The following is a 27,243-nucleotide window of genomic DNA, read 5'->3' as shown; positions in this document are numbered from 1 at the left end:
CAGGTATGTGTGTGTTGGCATCCTGAGGAGTCAAACCCCGATCTCTGGGAGAAGGAAAGTCCAGAAATCGAGCTCTTGTGAAGTTCTAGCAGCTGAGAACCCAGACATCTACCTTCACCATGGAACCAGGCCACACATTTCTAAAAATCAAGTGATACAGAGAAGGGAATTTTCCTAAATTTGCACATTTCAGACAACACAAGACACTCATTACACTGGGCGAAAAAACAAAAAAGCCTTCTGGATTATTTTCAAGACACAGTGTCGGGAGGGGAACCCCGGCCCGTCCATTTGAACTGGAAAACACCCTGCACTCCATAGCGCTTGACGAGAGGAAAAACCCTACAGAAACAGACCCTGGCAGGCAGCAAATCTGGTTTGGGCACAAATTACACAGCGGGGCGTCCAGGAAGGAAGGGATACGTGGATCCTTTCCTCTGCCTTGGGTCAGTCTTCCCCACGTTGCCCTGATGAAGCGCGAATAATCTCAAATTGCCTGCTTTCGGGGGTTTAGCGAGCAAAGGCATTGTGCTCGGCTGCAGCCGCAGGAAGCGAGCAGCTCTGCCCGGCCCCGCGCCCGCAGTAACCACACCAACCGCACAGCGTGGGTTTATCTTGTTAAGCCGCTAAGCTCTGAAGTGTTCCGTTCAGTATGGTAATAACAAGGCTGAGCGATAAAGCTTTTAGTGAGTAGAGAAATAGCAGCCAAGATCTCCTGTGAAGGGGACATGCAGTTTGTTTTCTTTACACAGGTTCTTCTGGACATGCCAACACTGAAATAAATCAAATTTCGCACACTAGATAACACCCTGGCTATGAGACAGACTGACAAAAGGTGGGAAATCAGCATTGAAGAGATGTTGTTAAGTGATTTAGGCCAAGAAGTTGACCTGTCAAACCTGATAAAGAATATCATGTAGATATTAAGGAACCAACAAAATAAACCACATTATTCAGGTACTCTGATGTTTTTAAACAGAGCCAATCCATTGCCAGTATCTGCAGAAAGAAGTTACTGTGATCCTGTTTTGGTTCTGCATGAGTAGTCACCTAAAGAAAACAGGAGCAGGAAACGCAGCCGCCCCACGTTCTGCCCCCACCCTCAGAACAGTCATTCTATGCACCCAAAACACTCTCACCATTCAAATTAGGAGACCGGACAAGACCCCCTCACCAATGATTTAGACCCGAAATGAAAGAGTCCAGGGCCTGGGTAACCTCAGAGGTGCCGCTGCCTCTCCCTGACCCTCGGCCCCCCAGCTCCCAGAGATCCCCCTCCCTCACCTTTTGTCTCCATCAGCGCTGGAACAGGTTGTTCTTCAGGTTTCAGATGTTTCTGCTGCTCTCATCAATCTAAAAGGCTTTTCGTTTTTTTGAGCTCAGGCCTCACCGACTGGAAAGCCTCATTATAGATCAAAGGTGATGCTCATTTGCAACCCAACTTAAAATAATGGAAAGATATTAAAGCATCTACAGACGAAGGCGATCAGGCTTTAAGCCCCTACAGTGCAATCACACTGCGCTTCACCTAGCCTGCTCCATCCCGGGGCTGATGTGGATCAGTGCAGCTTTGCTGCAAATGCACGCCTTGGAATGGTCGTGACCCTTCGAAGACGAGCAGATCCAGAGCAGGCTCCAAACCGAATGCTCCACTGGTGGAGTGAGGCTTGGGGACGTCACCACTCACCACCACCAAGGATTTGGCTGCTTTGCAAATCAACAGGATGAAAACACTCAGAAGGGTCAAGTGCCTCCATCTTGTCTGTCAAGTGCCATAGGATCTTTGTCTGAAAGCAAAGGGTAGGACGCAAAGAACAAAAATAGCAGAGAATAACTAGGATTTTTATTTTTAAGGAGGATTTGGGCCCATAGCCCCATTCAGGAGCCCATCGACACCGCTGCCCCTCAGAGCTGCGGGCACTTGTCTGGGAGAGCAGCAGCTGCTGCCGAATAATTCTTAGACAAACACTAACTTTACAAGCAGACTGTACAAGAACATTTTGGCGCCTGCAAGTTATGAGGCAAATATTCCTGTGTTCTCTTTTCCATAATATTTTAAGTGCCATTTAAGCTCACTAGAACGCCCTTCCCACCAACGCAAAACATGGAAACAAAGGAAATAAGCAGTTAGGTCAGTGAAGCCCCAAGCCCCATAGTGACCGGCTCCCTACCATAACCTCAGTTACATCCCGCCCACCACCCACGTCCCCCCGCTCCCAACACGCTCATTCCACCCCCTGCAATCGCTGCTCAGTACAGCCGCCGGGGTGCAAAGGGGGTGAAGTACTTCTCTTTCATCAGGCTGCAGAAAATCAGCGTTGTCTCATACCAGGGTAACACAGAGCTGGGGCTACTGCTCAGGTTGCCCCAGCAAGGGTGTTGGATGAGGCTGAGACGTGGATCGCCCCCGGAGCTTCAGGATGACCTCAAGTTCAGTATCTGAACTCCACCAGCAGCTTCACCTCCGAGTTATCCCAAGGCTGTGATTGTGGCGTGGTCTCTCTGCAATGACTGGGTGGCAGATCCAGCAGGAGTTCAGCTGCCATCTCTTTAAAAATAGGAGTGTCTGGTGGGCATTGTTTTCATGGTTTAAGCCTCACACAAATCAAGCGCTTGCCCAAACCTCAGGGACTAACTCATTGCAGGGCACTGTGGATTCCAGAGTGGAGACCGCAGCGGAGCGGAGGGAAGAGAGCAAGAGAAATGGACATCTTGGGCATTAAGACCTGACTAACGGGATGAGAAAGCATTATTAAAAAGGGAGGATGGGAAGGGAGGGAGGCAGACAACCTTCCCTAACCTGCCCCATCCCACCATTAACATTCAAATTAAAATGATGAATTACTGAAGTAGCCACGGTCAAGGCCTCCACATCCTCCCCTGTAGTAAGCACCATGATGCATTGTCATGTGCAAACAGCTCCTTCATGAGACACCAAAAGGCTCTTAATAATGGATATTACACTTCTGCGATGATCGCGGTGGAAAGCACCCAAAATTACCAGCTTTCTTTGCAGAGTAATTTGTTATTTTAATGCTGTCAACCTGCAGAAATAGATTTATTGTTATTAATAACAGTGATTTGCCACATTTTGCTAGTTAAATTACAGTGCTGTATAGTTAGTTCCACAATAAAGGACTGGAAGTGTGCCAGGAGATTGCTCATAGCTCAGTGTAACAGCACTTGGCACTGTTCCCATTAAGGCATTAAAATTTGAGTCAGAAACATAACAGATGCAAAACAAAACATCAGGTCGCTCACGGGGATTATATAAAAACAATTAAAACAAATTAATTACCAGTTATGTTAGTGTTGCTGGGTGTACACGTAGAATGATTACAAATCCACGCAGAGGTCTTTTAACGACCATAAAAGTCAATAAGGATCCCTGAGGGACCAGGAGGGAACTTTTGGTTTGCAGCGCACAGCGAGCTGAGCTGAGCTGAGCCGCGGGGAGGCACAGGCGGCGCCGGCACAGCTCCCCAGGGCGGCAGCAGCTGCCCAGGGCTCCCGAGGACACTCCGGTACGAGGGTGACGAGTGGAGAACAGGTCACTGTCCCCCGCTGCTACAGATGGTAGAGCAGCCCGAGCACGCAGGCTGGGAGCTCTTTGGGGAAGAAGGACCCTGAGCCAGCTCAGGAAATCCCAGCTGGAGGCAGTGAGATAACGCAGGGTGGGGGGGACACTCCGGAGCATGCAGCGGGACATACTTCATAGGAACGACGGGTTTGTTGAAAGGTGCTGCAACGATTGTCTCCCCATCTCCTCCTACACAAGCCTGAATGTTTCTGGTCCTTGCAGAAAACTTGCTGTGAAGTCTCTGTGGAGAATCCCTATGGAGAGCCCACTCGTGACTACACTTGTTTTCCAGCCATGTGTGTCTCTCTTTGCAAAAAGAGAGGACTGGTTTCAGCGTGTTAATGCTCTTCATCATTCCCTTGTCTTCGGGCGGCTGCAGTTCCCCACAGAAGCAGGGATCAGCCACTACCAAATCCTGCTGGAGAGCTTCTCTAAGCCCTCCCTGTCCTGCTGCTGCAGAAACAGAACAGCCAAGGAACCTGGGGGTCTGAACAACTTCACACCTGTGCACCCCCCGTCACTTCACACTGTCCCCCCACGTCCCACTGGCCCTGCAGCACAGCACAGCTCAACACAAAGCAAGTATCAGAGGTATTTGGTTGTGCTTTACACATAAGTCTGTGACTCAGTTGTAATAAAGCTTGCCTGCACAAAATCAACAGGAAAACATTGCCTCTGAGTTCTGCTAATATTTTGCTATTTGACTTCAGAGTATTGACAGAGAGATTGGCAAATTATTTCTCATCAACAGAGAGCACTTTCCACCTTATTTAAATAGTGTTCTCCTAATAATTAGAAAGGCTGAACCAGGCTGGATGAAGTAAGGTCTGACCAGGACCTGAGGTCTGCAATGGGAATAAAGCACTCCCAGCAGGGACTGCAGCCCTGCCCTTCAGGGTCAGTCAATGGGAGACGCAAGAGGGGCTCAAGAGGAGTCACAGAGATTTAAGTCCCTTCTTCTCACCGGAGCAGCACAGAGCACGGTGTAAGCCAGCCCCCCACACCGCCAGCAGCACAGCACCGCACCCAGCCCAGCACAGCACCGCCCCTGCCGTCCCTCTGCACGCAGCCTTTGGCCCGCAACACCCGCTCACGGGAGCGCCAACACCAGAGAGCGCGGGCTGGCACCAGGAGCAGCCCTGGCAGCTCCGGACTCACACCCAAGCTCACACTCTGACTTACTTCTCAAGTGATAAGGGATTTGCAGATTCTAACTCCACCCCCTTAAACAGCATATGGAAGCAGTAAATATTGATGGGTATCGCCAGATGTCACTGTTGTACAAAGTCATCCAAGTTGTGTTTCTTGGAGAGCACATGGTAGGCTTGAAAAGGCACGTGAGGCTTTTCCCCTCGCCTGTCCCCTTGGCCTCAGCAGCCCAGGAAAAGGTTCTACAGGAGGAGCAGCGGCAAATTTGCTCTCCAGCACAGATGGTTTTAAAGCCAGTTTCTGAAAGCGGAGACATGCTGGACTGTGATCTGGGGAAGGAAACAAGGTGCATCACGACGGCTTTTCTTTCAGGTCCGATGTGTTTATATCAAGCTTTGTTCTCTAGCTTTGTTCCAATACCTTTCTTTCTGCTAGAAGGCTAAATTGCAGGGCTGCAAGCACTGCTATCAACTAGCAAAGAGATAACAATAATTAATACTTAGTAATATTGAGCCTAGAATGTCTTTTGCATGATGCTGCCTTATTAGTTTCAGCAGGGATTCTCTGAGATAATCAAACCCAGGAGTTTAGAGTTCATTTGCTTAAAGTCTGTTTCATGCAGATTTAGATGTATTCTAGGATGGCTCAGATATGAGCATTTACTTTCCAATAATAAAGTATTGTTCCCTGTCTGTAAGATCTCTATCAGAAGAGCAGAGCAGTAGCTAGAGGAGCTTAGGGGTGAACAAGATATGCAGAGAGCAGTGCTCTTCCAAAAGGAAGTCTGTTGAGGAAATAATTTCAGCTAAGAAAATAAACATGACTGGCACTGCATCACAAGAGCAGCACGATAACATTGACCTGCTGAAGGAACACACTTGAAGTTTCAAAACAAAACAGATCTGTGCAAGGAGGTGCTTGCTTAAAATAAAATACATGTGTATTTTTGTTCTTCAAGACACGTTTGAAAACAAAAAGAAGACCAAACATACACACACACAAAGCCCTTCAGCCTGAGCACGTTGCTGCTGGTTTGTTATGTATCATTAGCTATTCCCAAGGTGCCAAGCGTTATCTGAATGCGGTTTGTGCAGTAATCCAGAACCAATTATGTATAATAGTTCTCCAGCAGAGTACATTGCAAAAATAAAGAAAACGTGCTGATTGACAAATACGTTTCTGCTCACCCAGGTCTAGTGCTGGCACAGCGTCCCTGCTCCCCCCCAGCAGTGGGACCAGGAGAGGCGGCACCAAGGGGACCCAGACCCCGGGACGGGGGGACAGCAGCACGTCACCACCCCTGCCTGGTGACAACCCCCCAGCCCGCCCAGGAACACACGTGCCAGGGTCTGGCTGCTGAGAGGGTGATGGTAGGAGAGAGACACAGGGACGTCTGGTCCCCACCAGTGCCACGGAGGCACCGGCCAGCGGGACTCATTGAATCGATCCCAGGGCGAACGTCAATAGCCATGAACCAGCCGCTGCTCGTCACTGTCCACGCATTAGAGAGAGCTCTTTCTGTCACAATCCTGCTGCATTTGCACAGAGCAAAAGGTACAGGAATTAGGCTCAGGTCATTCCACAATGAAAAACATTGCGAAGAGAAACAGAAGAAAAATAACAGGCCTGGGGACGTTCACAAAATATGAGCATGAAGTAGCAAAATAATATTCCAGACAGAAAAATGCAGAGCTAACGTACTGTGGAGGCTGGAGACATAAATCTTGCATGCAACAGTTTGAGGAGGAGGAAGATGCTTGTGATGCAGGACAAGGGGATGCTCTGGGCTGACAGGGCCCATTTTGTCTAAGGGGCCGGCACAATGCTGCTGCTGCTGAGCTCCCTCCCTCTCCCCACTACCCCTCGGGTCACACCGAGGGACACAAAGGCAGTTCAGGCTTAACAAGCAAGCAGAAGGCAAAGAGCTTTGGGAGAAAGCCTCCTTGTTTCAGGATCTAAACCAAGAGCAAAGTGCCCGAGGTCAGGCGGCGAGCAGCCTGCCGTCAGGCTCTAATTGCCTGCTGCAGGATTTCTGACATTCTCGTCTCATACAGCTGGTAGCACAGTGGGAGACAAAATATTGTGCTCTGATCCAGTCCATGAGTAGACTTAATCTTTTATGCTCTCTCTTCCTGCCATCCTTCGGTAGTATTTTCTAATAAAATGGTAGCACTTGTCCTCCAAATAAAACCAACAATGCTTATTTTCAAGTCTCAAGCCATGGCTCAGCAGCAGCAGCCGGGGTCAGCTGCAGGAACCACCCCAAGCTCAGCCAGGCAAGCCAGGGCTAACTTGGCAAAACCAACCCAGATCTCCTCAATCCCAGCCCCACCTTCCTGAACTTCTTAAAGCTCTGTGTCAGTCTGGCTTCTCACCAGCTCCAAGTACTGCAGGACAGGTTTTGCTGGGACCTCAGGTGTCTGTCCCCTTCCCGCCCCAGAGACCAGGACCCAGACGAGTGCAGCTGGCACACGGGATGCTCGGGCTGGCACCGCTGCAGCTGGATGCCTTTTCTCCAGAACCACATCTGCCATGCTCACCTTGCTGTGTCCCTCCTGTCCCCACCTCCAACCTGCTGCTTCCTCGCACATCCCACATCACCAGATCCACACACAGCCTTCCAGCTGCCGTCCTGGGTTATTATCACCACCACCAAACACAGGGGTGACTTCAGAGCTGCCCTGCAGAGACACGGGCGGGTTCAGAACCCCAGGTCCCAGCAGGTCTCAGCCCCGCTGCTCCCACTCCCACTGCCTCACTGCTGCCTGGGTTGCCAGCTCTCGGCACAAATGACACCAATGAGACGAGGACAAGAAAAAAGTAAAATCAGAGCAGGGGAACGGAGAAGAGCCCGAACCTGAAGAGGAACGGTCACTCACGTTTGGCCTTGTGCACATTGCAATGCATCAGCCTGCAAAGGATGCGGCTCACAAAAGCCTCCGTGCAAAGGGGAAAAGAGCGCGATGCGGTGTCTGTCGTGCATTAATTTGTAAGCCCTTTTTGGCTACTTCTCTGACTAGAGCAGCATGAATAGGTCGCAGACTATGAGGTCCCAAAACACAGCAAACACGTCCTAAAGGCTTGCACACAGAACAATGCTCGCCCGAAGCTGATCTTTGAAGCAATTTCCTCCTGCAACTGCACAGATTTTCTTTTGCTCTCAAGAGAGGCCACTCAGTGCCCATACAGATGAGCAGCACAAGTTAGAAAAATACTAAACCAAGACGCACAGCAGCAATGCTGCAGGCTCCTTACCACAAAGGGTATTTCAGAGCTGGAGCAGCCGCTTGTCTTCGCTCCTGTGGCGTTAACCCCTGCAGAAGGTTGGGAGCAATTACAGCCTGTCAGAGCTGCTGGTTCAACCCTCCGCTGACTGTCTGGTGCTGGCTCCTCACCCCTCGACATCGCACCCAAAACAGCCCCTTCCAAAGCGAACACCAGGCTCGCTGTTCTCCCGCGGCACTGGGGACAGCCTGGAGAGAACAGCCAAGCGAAGGGCCGGAGCGCTGACACCGGATAAACGCTGTCACCCAGCCAACCGCACAGTCATCGGGGCTAAAGAAAAGAGCAAACGTCTGTAATCAGAGCTGCTGCAAACTCACTGGTTCCTTGCTAAGCCCTAAGAAAAACAAGGAGATGAAAAGTTGGCTTCTGCTCCTTTTTGTAGGCGCTGGAAACGCTTTGGCTCGGTGCGAAGCGACGCTGTTGACACGGCCCCCCCGTTGCTCCCGCCCGCGTTCACCCTGCGATCGGCCTCTGGTTACAAGCAGCAGGGAATGGGAACTCCGTCCATGAAAATGGATGATGTCAGGGTTAATTAACCCGACCTGAGGTGACACGGCCAGGAGCAGCCACTGTGTCACCCGATAGGGAGAAGCTATATTTAGTTGCATGACACTGTGAGACTTATCAGTCATGGAGCAAAGAAAACAAAAAGGCACTTTGATTCAACAGCAAACTCTGCTTTGTGATCCCAGGAAGGCTGGTCAGCTGAAATACTGCATAGAAGTCAACCACAGTGCAAAATGTATTTGCAGATGGGGCATCTACTGGTAGAGATTTGCTGCTTGATAGAAGGGACTGTTAGAAGATCTGTGCGTCTTTAGCAGGGAAATTTCCTTTTCAGTCTGGAGGTCAGGGCTGTACAGAACAGCCAGCAGCTTTGTGTCCCAGGGTATGCGAACATCATGCTCAGATCAAGCTGCAGACTTTGTCTACCCGTATTTCTCTGTCCAAGCCCAGAATGAAAAGCTAAATTCAGTCAAACACCCAGGCAAAGCCACATGAAACCATGAATTTCACGTAGTGCTTGATGGGAAGCCATACACGCATCTAGGGATGCTCCCCAATGTTTCCCAAACCTTCAGGGCATTTTTCAGCTCTTTATTTGTGGGATTTCAAACACAGCTCACAGCTGAGCTAAGGGACCGGGTGCGGGGCTTGTTCCCAAGCCGTTTTCAGAGCCCATGGGGAAAAGCAAAAGTCCTCCTCACTCTCTCTTCCTTCCCACCAATTACCTGACCAGAAATCCAACTCACTGATCAAGACCTTCCGGGGCCATTTCAGGAATCAGTTGATGTTGTTGGACAAGATAACAAAGTGAGCAGGCTGAATTCAGCACAGAATTTAACAGAGCAGCGTTCTGACGAGCGGCCCTTGCGCTGGTGGGGACGCTGCTGCAAGGAGGCAGCGTCCCCGCGTCACATCGGGGGCTGGGGGCACCTTACACCCAGACAAACCGCACCCGCCCTCGTTGCTGGTTCCTGCTTCCATCACAAAACCAGTTCCCGTGCCCTGAATTGCAGTCAGGAGCCAGAGCGGGTACGATTTTGCCTGCACTGGCTGACGAGCTGTTCTACAGCCTACGGAGGGCAGAGCGCATAACTATAAATGCTCCCTCTTGGCCTTCGAACAGACCAATCTATAAATATTGACAGCCCTGAAGATTCAAGCGCTCTGTTTATGCACAAAACAAGCGAAAGCAACAGCCAAGTATCTTCCTGGAAATGGCTGTTTTATGTGCTTTCCCAACATGGGGAGAAGAAATTGGCAGCGCGGTGCATCACCAGGCTGCCCGGAGATTGTCACCCAGAGCCAGCGCTGCTGCCTGCTGCAACAGAACCAACAGGAACTCCTCATTTGTGTGACAGCAAACCAGAGCTGTGGAACGGGGGATTTTCCTGCCCTAGCTGAAGGACAAGAAGGAGAATTATTAAAGATAAAAAAAATTCAGCAACCCTCTGTCTCTGAAGTGCAGCTCCAGTGACTGAGCACGGTAATGACATAGTGCAGGTGCAGCAGGAATTTGTCAATGACAAACATGTGCGAGAAGAGCGTATGTTTATCCTGTATATGCACTGTGAAAAATACAGCCTCCCATCGGCACCAGGCCTGAGCGCAGCCCCGCTCAGCACAGCCCGCGGATCTGCACAGCCTGACAGCTCGCTATTATTTATGGCAGCTTTTCCACCTAGGTAGACATTTACAAATCAAAATAACTGTCATCTGTGTTGTCTGAATGCAATTTTTGGTGTGTTTTATCCCCTGCTTTCCCCCACCTACTGTATTATTAAGGGCGCCCAGCCAATCTCGCGGCTCCTGCGGATGTTGTCCCTGCGCCGCAGCCCCCGAGCAGAGCGGATGGCACACGGCAGCCCCCGCGCCCCCAGACACCCCTGCCCGCTGAGCCAACGACGGGCTGATTGAGACTTCGTTCTGGCTGACGCAGTCCCAGGGATGCTGGACCCAAGAGCCCCCCCAGGCCTGTCCATGGACACGTGGGGTGCAGCTCCCGCTCTGGGAGGGCGGCTGGACTGGGGGTGCTGTGCAGTCACCCGAACCCCCCACGGAGCCTGGGCCAGGGGGCGCACACAGCACCCACTTTTCCAAAGCGCCTCAGCCCACAGTGTGAAGCCAAAGGGACAAAGGGGTGGGGCAAATTCTGTGCTAAGGCAGCCAAGAGGGGAGGGAGGAGGTGCTGCTGCTTAATTACTGGCAGGGTGGTGGGAACGGTCCAGCTCGGGGCTGCCTGACGCTGCTCCTTCCCTCCAGGACGTTTTCACTGCAAAACCAAGCAAGGGGCAGGTCGTGCCACAGACCTGGAGAAGATCTGCAGGGAACATTACCCCGGAGCCGGGTCTGGGCAGCAGCCTCTGGGGAGCAGAGAGCTCCCACAGTGACCGCGGCAGCGCCGAGTCCACTGCATCCCTCTGCCCTGGGTTTTCTGTGCAGCCACGCAGGAGCGAGACCCAGTGAGAACGAAGCACACTCTGCCTGCAGCTCTGCTGTCCTCCATGGCAGCTTCATTAAGGGAATCAAAATAAGTAAGCAGATAAATAAATAAAAACCCCTCCTCCCATCCATTCTCCAGAATAATGATCACCAAAACACTGCGCAGAAAACATACTTTTATCCCTTTGCTGCAAAGGGAACATGCAATTTCTTTTCCTAAAAACTGCATCTCTCGCACCGTGACCCACGACTTGCCTGCGAGCGGTACCTGGTACAGAGGTGCGTACGGCAGGGCTGGATTAACGAGGGTTTAAGAGGCTGCAGCCTCCCCACGAGCTCTGCCATGTGCGCTGAGAGCAGCCGTCCCACTGCGCAGCCCTTCCTATTCCCATGGAAACCACTGCTGCAGCCAGCCCGGGCTATAAATAAACCTCTCCTACTAACTTCAGCCTCTGTGCTATTTCACAACCGTGATGTCTGACACCCTTATTTGGGGACACGGGCACCTCTGTGTGTGTGGTGCACCGGCACAGCGCTCTCCCCCTCGTACCTGAACACGAGCCAAGGGAGGACACACGGGAGCCCAAGGAAGGGAGGGGTCGTATTGGGGAATATAACAAGACATGATCAAACAACACATCTCAAAATTACATAGAACAAAAATAATCCTACAGCCAATTTTAATTGTTCTGCATGAATTTTTAAAGTGACAAAGAACAGTGCTTAAGAGACACTTAAAATGCACATAATCCAATTTTAAAGAGCCGTGCAGAAAAATAACCCTGCACCTTCCATTCCTACTGGGCTCCCCATACTTTTGGTAGGAAAGCACAGGCCCACCTCCAATATTATGACTCCTGTTGGGTACTCCTGGTGACTGGGAATATCTGATTTGAACCCACCCGCAATGCAAGGGCACCCTTGGGCAGTGAGTCCAGCACTCAGCCAGCAGGTTTTGTTTCATTTTAAGATTGGGATAACTTGCAGGTGATTTTAAAAGGTTTTGGACACACACAATTCCCTTAACTCTAGTTGTAGGGGTCCCTCTTTTATCTACAAACAATATCTGCTCCCATATACCCCACCTCTCCTGTCGTTCCATAACCATTTCTTTAGGGGAAGGGGGTCTGTCCAAACAATCTCCATGCTTGCTCCACAGAAAGGATTAGACACTGCACAATATAAGATCATCTGTCGCTGCATATCAGGATCAAAACTGTAAGTGGCAAGAGCTGTAGCTCTCAACCAGACTCCAGCCCTTGCACACAGGCACAATTAAGCATTAGAAGGAACAGCAGCAAAGGAAATGTCAAACATTTCCAGGGTTTTTTAGCCCAGACCCTGAAGCCTGCTGCTACCTCCACTTTATCAATTATTACCACTAATAATTATCAGACTAAACTCCATGCAGAGGAACTTCTCCGTTAATTACAGCCAGAAATAGTAACACCAAAAGCATTGCCAGACGCAGATCAAACTCCTCGCCGATTCTGTGAACCCGCGTTACCTCGGTGAGCCCCTGACAGCAAGGGAAAGAAGCCTGCTTGACTTTGCTGGAGTAATTTTATTAACTCTGGCTGGTTCTGTTAGTTGACAAAGTGACAGGAACCTGGGGAAAATTTCTCTGTGTGTTTAGTACATCTTTGGCAGGTGTCAAGGTATATTCTCTGCCTTGTCACTCACCAGGCTGCCCTTTAGATGGTTATTATTTCATGTAATTACGATTATTACATGCTGAGATGCCACCCTCATGAATAGCCTCTGGTTGCTGTCACTCACGGCAGCGTGGCGCGGGAGGACGAGCTGTCAGGAGGGAACTGCGGAGTACGAAATTGCCACATTTCTCTAGGTTAAAACAAACAACGCCACTGTTTTGCTGGTCATCCCCATCCGCTCACCAAGCGGCACGCTCAGGACAGAAACACTCGGGCAGCGCGGACAGAAAACCATCTGCTATGAAGCAGCCGTGCCAATCACACAGTAACTGCAGCCAGAGCCCCCGCACAAAATGATGGTGACACGAAGCTGCCGGGAGAAGGAGAAAGGACAATAATGCTGGAGCTGCACGCCAGCGCTGTGCTGTGTGGCATTTCTCTTCCAGAGATGCCTCCTCCTTGGCTGCTCAATTCAAAGCAACCTGTGCGTTTGCGCTGTGCCCAGGTCGGGCACACCTGTGCTGTGCCCCGCGCCCGTACCCCACGGCGGAGGTGACACACGCTCCGTTTACTGCTGAGTGGGCGGATCATGCAGGATCTCACATCGCCTCCTTGAAACTCAAGCGTGCTGATAAACTCCTCCGTTTTGCAAAGGTGAGGTTTCTATAGCAGACATGCACAACATATACACTAACTGATGACAGTTCCTGCTCTGCGACTGTCACACATAAATCAAAGCATGTGACTTGGACTAAGGCAAGCCTGATTCCTTCCCAAAGTCTGCTACAGACTCTAACTGACCTTGGGCAAGTCATTTTGTACTTCCATCACCCTATCATAAAACGGAATTTATGGTATTTTCTGACAGTCCTTTAGACCAAGTGTTCTTCCATACAATAACATCTGAAAAGTGCAACGCAAGAAGGCTGCAATCTCGACTAAAGCCTTTTGGAGCAACCACAATATTAAAAACAAAACAAAACAGAAAGCACTCTTTCACTCCATTTCAGATACCCAACGCTTTGTACAGCACACAGCCTCTGCAGGGAGATATTCACAATTACAGATGGGTCAATATTCATAAATCATCTCCATACAACAGCCAAACAAATCATTTGTAATGATTCATTTCCTTGATGAATTTCACTTCTCTTTCTGTTTGCAAACTACTTGCGAACAGAGTGGGATTTTCCAAATTGATCTTTTCCAAGTCTTATTGCATCCCATATAATTTCTGAGAATAGCTTTGAGCCTTAAAAGAACACTCCAGATCCGCACCCTTCGCTGCCCGGCGCTCACGGTCAGACCGCAGCCGTCATCAACAGCAACCAGCTCATTACCATCACCATTGCCCTACTTGGTTTAACCGCACATGAGCCGCCCAGCTCCTCGTGTTTCTTGCCAGGGTGGGTGCAGAAGTCACCATCAGGTTTCTAGCGCAGATAACTTAGAAAACCTAGGTTTGCCATCCTCTTGGAGATTAATTTGAACAGATATTTCCCATTCCCATGAGCACTCCTGCCTGTAAACCTGCTCGCTAAAGCATTCACAGAAAGCTAATGCAAAAAGGACAGCACAAAGGTAATATTGAAGCCAGGCCTGCTGAAGCATTTGCTCAACTTAATACCTGGTGCAGCTCAGACACAATTCTCCTTGCTCAGGTCTGTATCTGGAACCATGGATGGTACACTAGCATCCCAGCCCATGGGTGACACATTAACATCCCAGCCCAGGGATGATACACTAACATCCCAGACCATGGATGATTGATAAACTGACACCCCAGCTCAGGGATGATACACACACTGACACCCCAGCCCAGGGATGACTGATACACTAACACCCAGGCCACGGGTGCTCCCTCGGTGCTCTGAGCCGTCTCTGCCTCCCGCAGCCACCAGGAATCCCGGTTCCACTTCACCAGCACCGAGATCCGCTCTGCTCTCCGAGGGCAAGTGGGATTGATAATTAAATCCGCTACTGAGATATTCACATTCTGTTCCCCTGCCATTTAAGCAGACATAAAACATTTTATTATTCTGCTGATTTAGGAACCTGAATTTAAATATTAGAGTATTAAAGTGATACTTAATTAGTTGACTGAATGTTCTCCCTTTTATCAGTGTTGACAGATCTTAATTATAGCATGGGCTGTGAAAGCTGATAGAACAGCTGATGGCAGCAGCACCACCAGGAATACTAAAGTGTGTCAGAATTGCTTGTCTGTTTTCCCTTCGCTCTTGCTCTGTTCTTCGGGCGCACTCTCAAGTCCTTGGCAAACAAAGCCAATGCTGCGGCCAAGCCTGAGCAGTTTGGCATTTACTCTCAAGGACATGAGAAACTGCTCACCCTTGAGGGAGTCAGGATTATCCACAGGGCCTGACTGTCCAAAAGACCCAAACGATGGGAAATTGTCTCCCAGTTAATCATTCTCCTATCCTCTAATCAAGCAGACATGGGGATCACCATTGAACAAGAGTGCTGAGGTCACTTATTCGCTTAAGCCCCACTTTAAAATGCAGTTTAGACACGTGGGAACAGCTGTCCGGATGGAACCTGGTTTTCCAGTGCCGTGGCCCCCGCGAGTCCTGCTCCGGTGACAGCGGGTGGCTCTGAGCACCGGCCGTGCCGGGCACACCACGGTGACAGCCCTGGCTCCTCGTGTCATAGAGCCTGCTCACCTTACGCTGTTTGCAGATGAAAAGTGCTACGAAAAACGTGAAGCAAACAAGGTAGAAGCAATGTCTTAGAGCCAGTCGTCTAATCAACTACAGTTCAAATTCAGAGAGAGTCCCTCGACACCAGAAGCACAGCATGGTTCTCCACTGTGCTGAATGCTGACTACACTTCAGATCCTCATCCCCACCCAGAATACTTTAGGATTATTAAATTACTCAGATACAATTTTATTCTGGGAAAAATATATGGTAAATATCGTGAATAAAATCAGTAATTTTCATCCATTTGTGTATCCTGACTTCAGCTCCTTCCTTTTAAGGCTGCAGAGGAAGATAAGTTTAAATCCCGCTGGTCCATTCATGCTTTATAAGTTATTCCAGCGTGAATGATCTCAGCCTCAGGAATGATACGAGCAAACTCTGCCAGAGTGGAGAAAACGGGCATGGAAGAAGAAACCCTTTGTTGTCACGATTCAGGCATGTGATGGGTTGCAACACCTTTTCTGCAGGTACCACCCGTCCCTCGCAGCGCTCAGCACTGGGCCAGCTACCTCCTCACCACAGAAGCATCTGATTCCCACTGCCAGTAACAGCTGGAAACGAGCCCTTTTTCTTCCCATTATTGAATGAGGTAAGAAATTACTTTGTACTTAGCATGCACATGGCTCCGGGCACTGGCTCCAGGTTCTTCTCCGCTCCTGTATTCGCAGCCGCGTCCCCACAAGCGCACAGGACACTTGTGACAGTGTCCCCCAGGAGCTCAGTGGGGATGCGTGTGCTCTGGGCTCCAGCGGGCGCACCGTCAGCGGGCTCCCACAAACACACCTGTCTGTCACCAAAGTCGCCGGGAATTCTTTTACTCAGGCTGGCAAAGGGCCGAGGCACAATTCTTTTAAACAGCTACAGCGATCCAGCTGCTCCTGAGCCAGCCACCCAGACCACATCGGGAAAGCAAAGTCCGCGAAATCTGGAAATTATCATTAGAAGGGGAAAAAAAAATGGGCATGGAGTCCTTTCCATAAAACTGTTTTCCATTTAGCATTCGGCCCAAAAAGAAACACTAGTTCTTCCATTACTTGTGCCACAAGCCCAAAGCAACAACCATTGATTATTCTTCAGTCACAGCTCCACAGCAGCCTGGCCAGGTGGTCAGTTTTGCAAGAGCAGGTGTTCCTCAGACCTGATTTCTTACTGCTTTCTGCCTCTGAGAGTGCTGGAAACCCAACTTCTTACCTTGCAGTACTCTGGGTATTTCTGCTGCTGGCAGGTGCCCAAATAAACTAGAAAACAACGACTTGGAGGGGAAGGAGGACGTTTACTCAGCTTTACTAATCACCCCCAGAAGTTCAAGTGGCAGCTTTGACTTGAAGCCAAATGCTTTTTCCAGACTGGACTTTTCTCCATTAAGGAGGCAAAGCTGATGCTTTCCATTCTCCTTCTCTGTGCTCACAGCTAATTCCAGCTGCAGCTGGGACAACACCGCAGGACAGTAAAACATCACACGGAATGACCGCTGAGGCCAAGTGGGTTTGTTTCAAAGGCTCCTTCCCACCCTCCCCAAACCCTTGACACTGGTCCCTTTAGAAAACCCAGGGCCAGGATTGCAGCAAAAGGGTTTGTATCTTCCAAAGGTATTTTTTACTTCTCCAGCATCATCGCATCCATCAAGGCGCATAACCAGTCACCCACAGCAGCACAACAAATCAATAGCTGTAGATTAAGCATTTTGTTTATGCACCGTGCAGCAAGGCTCTCCGAAGCCAGCACCAAAGAGCGCTGCCCGCGGATTTCATCACACCCAGCCCCAGCCACGCCGGGCTGGCGAGCACGCTGTGCCAGCCCGCGAGGTTCCGCAGCGCAGAGGCACCCAGCCGAGGGCTGCTCCGCCCGTCCTGCTCCGTCCTGCTCCAGACGGAGCCCGGTCGGTGCCGGCCCGTGCGAGCTGCCGTTTCCAGCACAGCCCGCGCTGTCCAGGAGGCGCCAGGGACAGCAAGAGCTTTGCCGCTTCCCAGTGTCCCTCCAGCTGCCCTGGGAGGAGACACACGCAGGGTCCCGGGGCAGAACAATGCAAGAAGGGAAGAAACTTCTGCCATCGAGTCCCAGGCTCATTTGTTGTGACAGACGAGAAACCCTCTCACCACCCCCTCGGGACTGGTGCCCCAGCCTTGGCTCATTCCCCACAGAAACGCTTCCAGCCCCTGTTGAACCCACAGCATAGATGCTTCCCCTCACTCCCGCCCTCCTGATGCGTGAGCAATGAGCCCTCTATTGACACTTCTTTTACAATATGCTGGTAATGCGTATATATCTCCCTTTTCGCATTTTACTGCAGAGGTGAGACTTCAACTCCTATAAACCACCAACACCGAGAAGCCGAACAAGTCCCTCTCCCCACATAAACAGCACAGAAGCAGCACAGCAGTAATTCACCTGTGCTTGCAAGGATTTATTTTTCCTCCTTTTCCTTTCATTTGAGTTGCCACTTTCACCCCCGCTGCCAGTGCCCAGTTCCCCATCCCACTTGTGCCACCCGTGGCATTTGTGCCACCTGTGGCATCCGCTGGCAGGTGCTGGATTAAGGACAAAGCACACCGGGAGCTTTGCCGCAGTTGTCTGTCTGGCAGTCTGTCTTTATGCACTTTAACCATTATAATCTCTGCCTCTGGGTCAGAGGTGGCTCCGGTAACCCAGGAACCAGGTCTGGAAGATGGTACATGACTGCTTTAAGCTAGAGCTTTAATAGCATTTGCATATCAGGGACCTGACGGTTATTCCCCAGATGGGGCTTGAAGGTCACTTGCAAAAAAATAGAATCATTTTGATTGGAAAAGACCTTTAAGATTGAGTCCAGCCATTAACCTAACACTGTCAAGTCCACCTCTGAACCCTGTCCCCAAGAACCTCACTGAGGTTCTTGAGCAAAGATAAATGTTATTTCCCTGACCTCAGGCTGGGGAACCACAGGACAGAACCAGCTGTTTAGACCTGATGTCTGACTCATCGCCCTGGTGCCCAGGAGAGTGAATGGTGATCAACGGCCAGGGAAGAGGAGATGAAAATGAGCTTAAGAGGTCTGCACGCACGCTTGTTTCTTCTGAATGCCCATCCCTGTATCGCTAGCCGTGTACATCAGGATGGAACACCTGTAGGAGTTGTTTCTCCTGTTTTCTGACCAAAAGCTGGTCATGTCCCCCAAGAAACAGGCAAACCACTGCTGGTAACTCAGCCACGCAGCTCCCCCTCTGTACGCAGGAGACACCTGCGTTTTAACAGAAAGCACTCCCTGGCTCATCGCAGCGAGCACGGCGGCTGCAGCTCCTTCGGGACTGGGGACATTATGTATGTGAATGACAGCAATATTTCAGAGGATGACAGTGATGGCCAATATAGACTGCTGCGCTCCCTGGGAGGAAGTATTATGAAGCCCATAGAAGCTGCAAAGGACTTTGCAATTGCCATCAATTTAATGAAGAAGATGCTGCGGTGATGGACAACAGGTAAAAACCTGAAGAGAGAGACAAGAGAAGTGGAGCATCTCAGCTAAAGACCACAAGAGGAAGGAAGCGAGCCGAGAACTGAACACCGACTCCTGCGTGTAGAATCGTGGCCATAGACAATAACACAAGATTTCAAAGGGAAGGCATTCAGTAGCTTACTGCGAGGGCTTCGTGGTGTGGGGTGTTTTGGTTTTGGTTTTTTGTTTCCTGCAGACTGCTGAAAAGTGGCTGCTATAGAATTATTTGTGCACACATCTCTTTCACGTTCTCAGCCAGCCCCGGCGAGCTGAGAAAGCTCTGTTGACTCTATTTCAAGTGTCTGACTCTCAGCAGAGTGAGTGTGGAACATCCCAAAGGGAGCGTGTGGACCGCACTGAACTCCTCAGCCTGTCTGCAACATTGGCCCCTGACTGCTCCTCGTATCCCAGCCACAGCACCACGGACACGCCGCTTCGGGTGAGCTCCGCAATGGCTGGAGCCTCCCAGCCTCTGCTCGTCCCTCACACAAGGCTCTCGTTCCAGAGTGAGGTGGACACAGGTACCCCGGGATGAATCCAGCCGTAAATATTCAGAGTGATTCATTGTTTGGCTCTTCTCTCCAATCTAAAGAGTTGGAGCTGTCAAAATTGATCTGAGTTTTTACGGTACAATACTTTAGAGAGAGAACAAACCATGGATTAAATTCACCGTTGTAGCCCAAAACAGCTTTCAAATATCAACTCAGGCAAGATACACATAAAAGAGACTATTTCCTTGTGAAGAAGGCAAGTTCTCACATCTCCATTTAACCACCTTTCTCCCTGGGGGTGCAGAGCAGAAAACTGAATGTGTGAGCTCCCCCTTCCCTGTCACCAGATTAACTGAATCCACGGAAAGATCTCTTTTGCTCCTAAGAAGTTCCCAGTTGGGCCCAGTAAGCTCTCCATGGTGGGAGCAGAGCTGGAAAGAGAAAGGGGTGGCCCTTGCTTTCTTATCACATCATTGATGTAGTGCTTGTCAGAACAAAGTATTATTTTTATTCAGTGCATATACATTCTAGACTTTATTTCTGTATGCCGCACCCTCCCTGCCACTCAGCGAAGAACAAAAAGGAGGAGAGACCGATGGGGTCCCAGGTGCAGCGACGCCCGTGTGTTGGCACAGCCCTTGGCCAGCACACAGGGCTCCTCACGGTGCCACTGACCCCCGGTCACACTCCGCTTCCCCCTCCAGCGCAGGGATCTGCGGACACAGCCTGAGGGCACATTGAGGTGCGTGTCCATGACAAGAAAATAAAAACCAGCTGCTTACAAAAATAAAGAGCAAATAAAATCTTGTCTGGCAATTCCCAGATCCCCAGGATCTGAAGTAGTAAGGAGCCTCTAAATGATTGTCTTCTGAGCCTGCCACACCAGCTCCAGTACATATATGAGGATCAATGTACACTGGCCAGTCAGGTTCTGACGGGATGTGTCACTCATCTCGGGGTTTAATCCTCAGACACTGCAGATGACAAAATGCTGCCCGGCTGAGCCTGTCAGAGCAGCATCGAAACTCGGTTTCAGCAGCTTTCTTTGGGGTAACCCTGTCCCCAGGGGTCCCGACAGACCCCGCCGGCTGCAGTTCTGCCACAGCAGCCAGGACGTGTTCTGACACTCCATGGGGAGAAGGGAGCACAACGATAAAACGAAGCCCTGTCCAGAGGGAAAATGCTCCAAAGGTAAAAAGACAGCGAAAGAAAACAACTTTTTCCAGCTGGAAAACAAAACAAAACAAATCCGTGGATGCTTGTCACTAAAGCTTTCTAGATGCGAGCTACTGCTTGGCTGAGAAGCAGCCAAAGCGAGCACTAGGTGTAATCCAAGCCAGTCCGCATCCCACTATGAGCACAGCAACATCCCAATTACAAGCGCTAGAGGAAAGGATACCATTTGATTCTGCTGCTTGCACCTAAACAGGCAGAAGCAGGCAGCTTCTGGGGAGAGGGCCAGCTTTCACACCAGCCGCCTCCCTGTGGTCCGTGCAAAATTACCACGCAAGCCACTGTGAGGCGGTATTATATTGAGAAAGAACAAAACAGCCAAAGCAAGATTGGCAGCTGAAATCAAGACAGGAAATCAAGAATTCTTCACACAAATACACCACCATCATCAGCTGGGGCGTGCGGGAAAGCAACAAAGGACACAAGAAAAGAAAAAGCCAAAGAATGGTCTCAGTTTTTACAGCTAGTTTTCATTGTTCTGCTTGGACATCTGTTAAATCTTTCTCTTTTTTTGAGGACCCAGTGTAGAAGGCACTTGATGCGCTTTTTGACCTTTTAATTCAAAGATTAAGCTCAACATTTGAGTCCCAGAGCCCCCTGTGTAACTGGTGCACCCGGTGAAAACAAGGGAGCTGGCGATGAGCACCGGGTGCTCGGCAGCGCTGGGCAGAGCCCGCGGCACCGCCCCGGCTGGATCACCAGCAACGGCTGTTCAAGGTAAACACAGAAAGCAATTAGTGTTTGTTCATTACAGGTTGGAGATTTGAAATAAATTGGCCTTCACCCAAGACACAACCACACTGCAGGTCAGACCAAGAGTTACCTGTGCAGCCAATGGGAACTACTAAACACTGGGCATGGAAGAGACGGAGCAGAAAACCTCGGTGACAGGAGGAAAAACAACGGCCAAGGAAAGAGGTCTTCAGGCGAACTGCTGGTTGGAAGAGGCCTGGAGCTGTGAGCAGGGAAATATTCTCGAGTTTGAAATTGTGGTGAAAGAAATGGGACTTGGTGCATCTCTGCTAAGGAACAAGCTGTGACAGTGATCCACCTCCATCTTCACTCCCTACCAGTGACCAGGATAAGCTCTAACTGAGAGAAATGCTATAAGAAGGTGCTTGTTGCACTTCCACGATCTTTGCAGCATGTGACAGTAACTCTGTGCCTCAGTTTCCCTGCACAGTACGAGGCTACAGCCCCTGCCTGATCGCTCGGAGGCAGAGATCGCCCTTTCCTGAGGGTTTGCACCGCGGTGCACGGAGCAGAGAGGGGCTGCAGCGACAGAGTAAACCCAGAGTACCGAGCAAACTCCGCTCCAGGCTGCAGTGGTGTGAGCACAGCCACGCGGACACCGCGGGGTGAAGAGGCGTTTCCAACGGGGAGAGACGCGTTTAGAAAAAGACCCCTGGCGGCAGGAGGAAGGGGCTGTTTCCCCAGAAGCCACGCAGGACCGCCGGGCACCCAGCAGCAGACCATTAATAATGCAGAGGCTGATGCAGTGGTGTCTGCTCCTGCCGGGACCCGGGGGAGGCCGCCCAGCAGCTGCCGACTGCTCCATTATTGAACACAGCTGAGAACAAACCTGATCTAGTTTTCCATTTACTTCCCAGGGATTACTGCATGCTGTCCTTGTCTCCACTTTGCAAGCCTTCTTCCATCTATTTGCACAGCCCTGGCCAGTCTCCGGCTGCTGAGGGGCTCCTGACCTCATGGCACATCTCTGGATCTCAGACCTTCTAGCCAAGCCACACTGCAAAATTAAACCATGACTGTTCTGAGAACTGGGAGAGGAGGACAAAGTTTCACAGGGTTCCTTTGCAGAGCGGGTGAAGAGGAGTTGTAGGTGTAACAATCTGGGGAAGGTTTGGAGAAATAGTCTTATATTCTTTAAATTAAAGTCAAGCAATCCAAAAGACACAGATTTGGATTTATCATTGGACCACAGCCACCTCTCCCCAGCATCAACCGACAGGAGATGCTCCCACGTCGCAGGATGCAGTCACGGCTCCTGTCCAACGGGGCAGATCCGCCACCCGCTCCTGCTCTGTTTGCCTCACAGCAGCCACACCTGAGCCGCCGAGGAAAGGGACATGTGTCTTTTGATTCAGCCGAGACCACATGCTGTAGCACAGGTTGTCTAGCAACTCCAGGATCGCAACTGTAAGGTAAACCGCATCTCCACGTGCAGCCAAGAGGGGTGGGTGGAAGAGAACAGAACCTCACAGTATCCCCTTGGAGTGGCTCAGACCATCTCTCTAGCACCAAGAACAAACGTCTTCCCAGCAGATCACGTTCAGATGGATCCCTACGGCTGCCCCACCAGCAGATCCGCAGAGTGGTGCCGCTCCTGCCGTCTATAAACAAGGTTGGTCAGAGCAAGGCTCAGATTTGGTTCTGCACTACGGACAGATGGATGATAGGGGTGACTAATCCCTGATCGCCATCCAAGAGCCTTTTCTGCAAGATCTGGAGCAGGAACGTGAAATTACCATTCCCCAGGCTATTTCTACACAGTTTTCATTTGTGTCTGTCGGCAGGTGGCATGGGAAAGAAAATTTCTGCTGCCAGAGGCAAGGAGACCACGGATGACTCTGATGGATACAGGATTTTCTGAAAGCGACCTGTAATTTCTAAGCTCCCCGGTTTTGCCTCAGTTCCCCCAGCACTCAGTATACCTTTTTTACATGAAGAAACAGCTTTGAGTGTTGTCATGAGCTGACAGACAAGTGTTAATGGGTCTGTGCATCACTGCCCAAGCTGCAGGCAAACATCCCTCTGCATAGAGCAGGGATACTAGAGGAAGAGACACCCTTTGGAGTATCGGCTGCACTTCCAGCACCAGATAATGCTTTTCCTGCAGAGAGGTGAAAACTTGAGAGAAAAGAAGAAGAAAAGATGAGAAGAAGGAGAAGAAAACCAGAAGGGAGTCTGCCAGTGTTGCAAAAGGTGCTGGCGAGCGGGCAGTCAGCTTCTCCTTACTTGAGAAGGGATGTGTCATCGTAGGTTCAGAGCTCGAGAACCTGGCTGTTGTACCTGGTAAGCACACGCTCGATCTCCTAAAGCGCCGCGGCTCCCCTGCAATCCCCGCGGGCTGCCCCTGCTCCCCCGCAGAGCTGAGTGTCCCTCGAGGGCCGTGCTGCCCCCCAGCAGGACCCCGGTGAGGGGCTGGTACTGTCAGCTCTGACCACAGAAGAGCTTGTTTGCCAATGACACACCAGAGACGATTTGAGGTATTCGGAGAGGCTCCGTAAAGGCCAGGGCTGAGAACAAAAAGCCCTTTTGGTACAAGTCCGGCAACACTAATGTATATTAACCCATGGCACACAAACCCTTTAAACAGCATGAAGAAACCATTAAGTAAAAACCTATCAAAACCATATAAAACCTGTGCTTGCAGAGCAGGAAAGGGATGCAGGGAAACACACACTGCTTTCTGAATGTCTGGCCGGGAGGAAATATTTGCAAAAAAATGCAAAGGCCCCAAGGAATCCATTAAATTCAGCATCTCCACAACGCGCTGCTAGTGTGGACAGCCTAATTACACTCTAATCATAGCCTCTAACCCAAAGTGCAGATCTACTTCACCAAGATTTATACCTGGAGAGGATATGCAGTACTTCTTTTCAGAGATATTTGCCTGCTACAACCTCTTGCTCTAACACAAGAGGATATTTGATGCCCACATGCAATGCACTGAACCAGAATGCACTCCCATCTCAGCATCTTGAAATAACTGAGAGTCCTTGGAGACAGACATAGAAGTGGCTTAGCAGCCATAAGGCAGCAGCACTTGGCTCCCATGCTGTGTGTTCCCCTGAAGACCTCAAAGCTCTTTAAAAACACGGCAGTGCCACAAGGACCTTGCTGGAGCTGTTATTCAGCTCATTTAGGCGGTGGGTGGACTGAGCCCAGACAGGATAAACAATCCTTCCACTGCAGATCGATCAGCTCTCTAACAGCAGCCCAAAACAATCAACGCTTATTTGCCTTACTTATCCCAAATATTTTCCCATTCCACTGGTAAGGCAAGGGAACGTTATTGCAGACTTTTCCCTCTCCATCCTAATTCACTCCCCATCCTCACCTGAGACAGCAATAGCAAGAGAGTTACCGTGGCTGCTTTTACCTCCGTGCTACTCAGACAAATGCAATCACAACTCCAAAACTCAGCCTCTAATTGCCACGGGCAGCAGACCAGCCTGTAGCATAACAACAGGCTTCGGGAAGAAAGAGCACTTGCCATGCACTGAAGTGCTTGGCTAGCAAGGCTGGATGCATGCAAGCAATGAAAGATTTGAGCTATCCTTCTGCCACGTTAAGGACATTGATCAATAAAAGCCTATACTAAACAGCATAATAGAGTTGTTAAAGATCTTTGCCGCTTCTTTAGCTAACAAGTCAGCTTACGGTTCCTGCTCCAACCTCGGCCATCTCAGCTCTGCACGTGTGGCTGGTCAGGAGCTGAAACTGCCCTCGCAGCCCCTTTGGGCACCGCTGGCTCTTAGAGATTGTCCTATTTTAACCCCATGAGCCCCAGAGCTCAAAACAGGCTTTTTCATCTTCCAAAGGAGGAAACCACTCCACTGCAGAATGCAACAGATGAGAGCGGATTTTATCAGGGTCTGATCCTCCGTACCAAACAACGGACAAGCGGGGAGAAAGAGCTCTCCCATCTTTCCTGTTTCCTTCCCTAACCACAGCAGCCGTGTCTTCAGACTGCGGAGGTGCCGTCGAGCCCGCAGAGCAGAGCGGCTGCAGACAGCCCTTTGCTGGCAGCGTTTGCTGCGCTATGTTCCACATGCTGGGTGAAGAAACCTCCTCTCCATAGCTTTTAAGAGGAAAACCTCCAACAACGTCAAAGGCAGCAACACTTTCACCTTATAGGAGCAACAGTCGTGCAGGTGCAAAACAAAGATGCCCACACCAGGTGAGTCACTTGGTGTAAAGGACAGCACTTGTGTCTCATTTTAGCTACAGGCAGAGGAAAGCACCACGACACCCAGACAGCCCCATCCACCTCCTTAGCATCAGAGCCCCAGCAGCATGACAAGGAGGGATGTTACAGCACCTGTATCACTAATAAGCCGCAAGGTCTCGGTGTTTCTTCACCTTGCTGCCCCTGCCGAGCGAGCAGCATCACGCTAACCTGCTTCTTTCACCTCACCTCTGCCTTAAGCTTCCTGCCAACAACAACAACCAAATCCATTCTGTGCATTAGGTACGGCTCTGATCGCAATTACCCAGCCCTGCATTGCATCCCGCTCCCCGGAGGAAAGGGCCTGCCGTGTTTTCCAATTCCGTGGCGCAATCTCTTTAGACACATTTCACAGTAATTGTAAAGCTGAGCCGCCCGGATTGCGCACAGCGCCTCCGCTTCAATGTTTATCCAAGGTGCTGCAGATCTCCAGCTGTGATCTGTCAGCAGTTATTTCCATACCCTTCACTTCACCCTTGTATGCGAGCATGTACCGAGGAACGAGCAGTAATTAAAAGAATTGGGGTCTATTTAATTACGTTCCGACACAGTAGTGCAACGGTTGCCTTCAAAGCAGCAAATCCAATCCAAGGGCAGCCGAGCAGCAGCGTGGGCCCCACATCACATCAGCCCAGGGCTCCTCTGTTTGCAGGGGAAGCAGCAAGCTCTCATTTCCAGTTCGGAACACACCAATTCCAGACCAACACCTGCTACAGAAGCCAGTGGAACTGCAAAGGGCAAACTTTGAGTGTGGCGTTTAGGCTGTGGCAGCTTTTGGCAGTTCAGTGGGAGTGGGCTGGGGTCATTACAGAAAGGAATCGGGGGCTGCACAAATCCACTCGCACAAGCCAGGAAGGTTCAGTTTCATGCAGATTCACGGTAGCATTCCTCAGGCAGAGGAAAGGTCTCAGCCCACACACTGTTCTCGCCACTCCTCAGAAGTGGTGTCTGATAGCAGCCTAGGAAAGCAATGCAGAGAGGGGGTAAAACCTGCACCTCCTGCAGCCCAGAGGCCCTCACAGGGCTCTGGAGAGGCATCTAATTATTCACCCACAGCCCCTTCCATAGGAGACACGAGCTGTGAATGCCTGGCACCAGGCAACGCACCACTGTCAAAGCCTCAGAGCACGAGTGGTGCTTAAAGACAACGCCAGTGGCCTGCAAATCCCAGTGCCAACTCATGCACTGGGACGCTGGGACTGCGCGTTTCCACCTCTGCCTGCTCCCAACTTGCCACTGTATCAGGACGTAACTGCTTCTCCTCATCACCCTTTCCCTCTGGGTCCCGTGGGCTAGGTCTACATGAATTTGTACTAGCGAAGGTCACAGTCCTGCAAAAGACATCTGATTTTTGTCTGTGGTTCAGGCAGAGGGCAGGGCGCTGTGGGACGGGTGGATGTCCCACTGCCCAGCCTGCAGCAGGTGACCTCAGCCCTCCTCCTGAAGGAGGTGGCTCTTAGCAGCTCTTCTTCCCTAACAAGCCTCACCTCTGAGCTGTACCTGTGATCCTTTCACACACCTTCTGCCTTAGGGAAGACATCATTATCTTCAGAGAGCTTTGGAAGTTAAGGAAGCCCAAATGACGGCACAAACACCCCTGTGCCAGGACCACCGGGCAGCTTCAGGCTCTTTCAGTCCTGCCGCAGGGGATGCTGGTGCCCCACGCGGATCAGTTACAAACCTGCGGTGAACAGACAGGATGCAGAACCCACAAACTGTTCCTCTGCAGAAAGGAAA

At 50.6% G+C, this 27,243-nt stretch overlaps 1 protein-coding gene and 1 long non-coding RNA gene across 10 annotated transcripts in view; both read right to left on the bottom strand.

Annotated features, from left to right (window-relative positions):
- GALNT9 (polypeptide N-acetylgalactosaminyltransferase 9) overlaps positions 1 to 27,243 on the bottom strand; it is a 395,114-nt gene that overhangs the window by 226,236 nt on the left and 141,635 nt on the right. Inside the window, exon 1 of one of the 9 annotated variants that reach the window (XM_065033321.1) lies at positions 1,285 to 1,532. The exons of 6 other annotated variants lie outside the window; for them this stretch is intronic. The gene's annotated coding sequence lies outside the window, so the exon portion shown is untranslated. Of the gene's footprint in view, positions 1 to 1,284; positions 1,533 to 27,243 lie in introns of those variants that run through there. 2 more of the 9 variants (XM_065033323.1, XM_065033324.1) reach the window with 2 other exon arrangements.
- LOC110358316 (uncharacterized) lies at positions 1,829 to 10,334 on the bottom strand. The gene is made up of 2 exons (XR_010466754.1): positions 3,712 to 10,334; positions 1,829 to 3,044 (listed from the first exon to the last, which is right to left on the bottom strand). It is a non-coding gene; the product is annotated as an uncharacterized LOC110358316 (long non-coding RNA).

Source organism: Columba livia, chromosome 17, assembly GCF_036013475.1.
Source record: "Columba livia isolate bColLiv1 breed racing homer chromosome 17, bColLiv1.pat.W.v2, whole genome shotgun sequence".
Taxonomy (NCBI): domain Eukaryota; kingdom Metazoa; phylum Chordata; class Aves; order Columbiformes; family Columbidae; genus Columba; species Columba livia.
The sequence above is the reverse complement of the archived record's forward strand: the minus strand, read 5'-3'. Positions and strand labels throughout refer to the sequence as shown.